Raw genomic sequence first — 4,731 nt, 5'->3', positions numbered from 1 at the left:
ATGATTTGGATTTAAGTGGTGATGTCTTGGAAATAAGTGGTAATCATTCACATGAAAACAATGATGTGAATGAATTGGAACAAAGTGGTAATGTCTTGAAGACAAGTGGTGATCATTCACATGGAAACAATGTTGAATACATTGAAAATGACGAGTTAACATTGCCAAATAACTCACTTCCTGATAGCTCACTGCCAGTTTCCTCACCACTGGATAGTCATGTGTCGTCAGCTGCCTCACAGTCGATCTTAAGTCCCAATAACCATAATCAATCGTCTTCGATCCCGGATGCACCACTACCACTTCGTCTCCCTGATCGCGTCAACTGAGGTATTCATAAACTTACTTATGAAGTTGACCCTAAATGTAAAACTAGGTATCTGGTGAGTAAGCCCAACCCTGAGTCTAATGTGTTATACCCGTTAAGTAATTATGCGTCTACCTGTCACGCCCCAATCCCGACATACGTCTAGGATCGACATGTGACGTCACTAAATATCTGTATCTCAACATACCCCACCTCCGGGATATGGCAAATCACAACTCGAGAATCGAATCGCATAGTAATGTTTTTTACACTTTATGGCTGCATCTAACCTCCCCGTTAGACTGCCTACATACCCCAAATAGGGATCAAGCCATTCGTAGTTCATCCTTCACTATACTCGAACAATCATCACATAAATCGTTATGTCTCAACAATATACCATAATGCATATCATGCAATATTTCAAAGAACAAACGACAAAGCACAATCATATTCTTTAATCGTCTTGCCATTCACCCATACATGCATTCCAACATCATCCAAAAACCACCCCAATCAATAATACATACCATACGCTGAAATGCAGGACTAGAGCGACATAGTTTGGCCGAAGCCTACATCTCTGAAATTGATATCAAATTCAAGGAACCAACAGGTCAATGGATACGATTCCGAACCATCACTCAACGGAATCACAGAGTAGAAAGGATTCCAGACCATCACTCAACAGAATCCAAAAGGATACGATTTTGGACCATCACTCAACGGAATCGCAGAGTAGAAAGGATTCCGGACCATCACTCAACAAAATCCAAGTGGATACGATTATGTACCATCACTTAACGGAATCGCTGAGGGCCAAGGAACACATCAATGGCTTAAAGAAACAACTCATGAATAAAGTGCTCAATTTACAATGGCTCAACGAAATGAAACAAAGCACAAGTAATAAATTAGAACGGTCAACGAAGCGAGAAATGAAATAATGAAATGGGATATGAAACAAGTTTTGAAGCAACAAACCCCATGGCAATGGATTAACGGCCCACTATTAGCCTTCATATTTCATCATATAATACCATATATGCAAATCAACCACATTTCACATATGCACGTCAAATCACATATCACAATCATCATTAGTACGCAAGCCAAATCATGTTTAATAAACATAGGTCTATGGCTAAATATATAAAATCACATTTCAATAGAAATCACATTATAAAACCAAGTCATATTCACAAATGATACTAATATAAGAAATCAAGGTAATAGCCATATCACATATGTTCAAGTCACTCTCTAACCAATGTAGGCCCACTAGACTTCACTTAAAGTCTCTCGTAGTACTCATTTTAGTATCTAGAACTTTTCGAGACATGTTGACCAAAAGTCAACTCTCGGTCAACAATAGGATCCACAATTCTACATAATTCGATCCAGAAGATCCGTACGTTGGATTTCAGATCTGTAACTTCCAAAGGTCCACAATATGCTCATAGAACAACATACTAAATTCTCATCACGATCCGACGGTCGGATCTCCGCCAATTGCTAGAATTAGATGGTTTTTGACGTTTTATTTTACGAACTTACAAACCCAATTCGGAAAGATCCGTACGTCAGATTCCTGATCTGTAAATTCCTAATATCCACAAATATTATGTTCTATAATATATTAGAGTTTGATGATGATCCAACGGTCGGATCGTCGATTCACATAATAATCAAGTGACGGTCTCTAATAAAACTATGTTTAAACAATGAGATTTCGGCATTTGGACTTCACATATGAAATTGGATTATCAAATTTAGCCTAGGAAGGTCAGGGGTACCTCGGCCCACGCGCTGCCGCAAACGGCGGCCGGCCACCCGACTTGCCGAAAAATTCAACTAATTCCAAAAATTACCAAATTTTACAGAAATGAAGATCTCAATGATTAAAACAAGTTTTATACCTGTGACCAAGTCCAATTTGGCTCGCACCCGTCGGAACTCTAGAATGGGTGAGCTTCGATTCTCCTTCCTCGGTGTTCCGACGTCCCTACAACTGATTGGGTCTTGTTCCTGGGTCCAAGGGGAGTTGACTAAGAATGGTGATGGGAGGTGTAACTCTCTGGAACGGCGGAATCGCCGTCGGGCACCTCCGGTGCTCCGATGGAGTTCCTCATGATTTTGGGCCTAAAATCCCTCAAATTTGGGTGGAGGTGGTAGAAGGGAGGTTATGGAGTAGTTTTCAAGTGTTGGATGGGTGAATTTCTCCTGAAAAATGGCAAATATTGGTAGGAATTAGAACCGGGTCGAAGCCGGTTTTTGTTGTGGGTGTGGTCGACGGGAAGAGGGAGGTCCTCCCTCTTTTCTTCTAATTGTTCCCTCCCCCTGTTTTTTCTTCTGATTGGTACCCACTAACTCTTACATGATTGGCGTTTTTCCTACAAAGTGGGAATTATTTAATTAAAAACTATAGTTTAGTAAACGATTTCAAATGTTCGTAACTATACCGTTATAATCCAAACTCGCAAACGGCTTTCGCCTATGCTCTCGTGGTTTCAAGATCTATTTGAAAACATTATTGGTGACCTCGAAAGGTCAACGAATTTTTAATACTTAATTTCCAAACTTCAAACTTCGTAACTGGTTTAATTAAAATCTAAATTCAAATAAATTAATATAAATTCCCGAAAAATAGTATAAAATCTCAATAATACAAACACGTAAATTATAACAGTGAAATCCCGGCACGGGATTTCACACTACCAGTCACCTGTCAAAATCAAATAAGTCATTTGTGCATCAATGATCTACTGTATCTATTCCTAACATTGTGCAGAAGGCTTTAGCTGATCCACGTTGGCAAGCGGCAATGAATGAAGAGTTGAAGTCTTTGAAAAAGAATGCTACCATGGAGATCACAGACTTGCCAATTGGCAACAAACCTGTGGGATGCAAATGGATCTATACGATGAAGTACAAAGCTGATGGAACTGTAATACCCCGTATTTAAAAAAAATGATTATATATATATGGGTGTATGTTGGGTAATTATTTTTAAGTAATGATTTTATTAGATTTATTTTATGCAAGAACCTATTTTCGGTATATAAAATAGTTTCAATGTAAAATCCTTTTTTCCTACAAATTATTTCAAAAACTAGCTAGTAGTATTTTATGTTCATATGTAATTAGGGATATTTTTAGTTTGAATTGGAGGAGGGAGATTAAATGAGTTTGGCTTGATTTTTCTCTCAAATATGAGGTGGAGAGTTTGTAACATTAGGAGTTAATGATTTGGTGATTACTCACTTCTCTAAATGTGGAGTGGAAGTTTATATAGCATACGTGCATGTGTCTAAGTGCATGAGTTTGGCTTTATTTTCTAACAAAGGCTAAGTACAGTTTTGCCAATCATTAGAGAATAAAGAGGAGGGGTTAGTCACCACTCTAGATAGGTAAAGGTGGAAGTTGGTAATTAATAGAAGTTAATAATTAGGGTGTGGAGGTGGGAAGCCTTTGGCTTATACGTGTGGTAAGTGTTGAGTTTGGTTTGATATTTTTACCAAGTAAGAGTGAGTTGGCAAGTTGAGTTAATGTAGAGAGATTACTCACCCATAAACATTTGAGAGGTGTTAGTCTATATAGAGCCATAGATTAGGTATGTGTATGTATTAGCATGCATGTGGCAATATGTTGTTGTTGTTTTAGAGTGCTTATTCACTAGCCTAGGGGAATTTCAATTAATTGTCTATATTCTCTCTTCAATGCTTCAATCTATCATTCCAAATTTTCCAATGAGGTGAGAACGGGTGGGATGCATATCCCTTAGACTTTGAACGTGGCTTTTTAGTGTTTGTTCACCTTGCATGATATTGATTAACTTCACATTTGTTGTTTTGCTATTGAACCACATATCATGGTTGATAATTGGTGAGGATTCATTCCTTGTTTGGACGTGGCCTTTGGGTGCAAGGAACATCTTGCATATTATTCATTAGTTCATAATTAGCTTCACACTTGTTGTTTTTCTATTGGACCACATTTCATTGCTAAGGATTAGGACAACATTTGTTATTTAGTGATTGGAACACATTTCATGGTGATGATTAGGTTAACAATTGGTGTGTTTCTATTGGAACACATTTTATGTCTAATGATTGGCACAACACTTGCTTTCTTTCTATTGGCACACTTGTGGAGATTCTTTGGAGAGGAAAATGCAATACAATCTCTATAAAGGAAGAAACACTCACCAAACGGAAGACATAGAGAGAAGAGAGAGGAAGAAGAAGAAGAAAAGGAAGAAAAAGAACAACTCCAATAAAAAGCCATCCTCCCTTTCATATTACCCAATTACCTTTCTTTTACATATTGTTAAGGCTTTAAGCCATCTTTCATTGTATTTGTAAAGTCCCTCATATATATAGTAAAATACAATGAAAGCAAATCCCAGTGGATGTAGTCGATTT

This window comes from Malus domestica, chromosome 07, assembly GCF_042453785.1.
Source record: "Malus domestica chromosome 07, GDT2T_hap1".
Taxonomy (NCBI): Eukaryota; Viridiplantae; Streptophyta; class Magnoliopsida; order Rosales; family Rosaceae; genus Malus; species Malus domestica.
The sequence above is the reverse complement of the archived record's forward strand: the minus strand, read 5'-3'. Positions refer to the sequence as shown.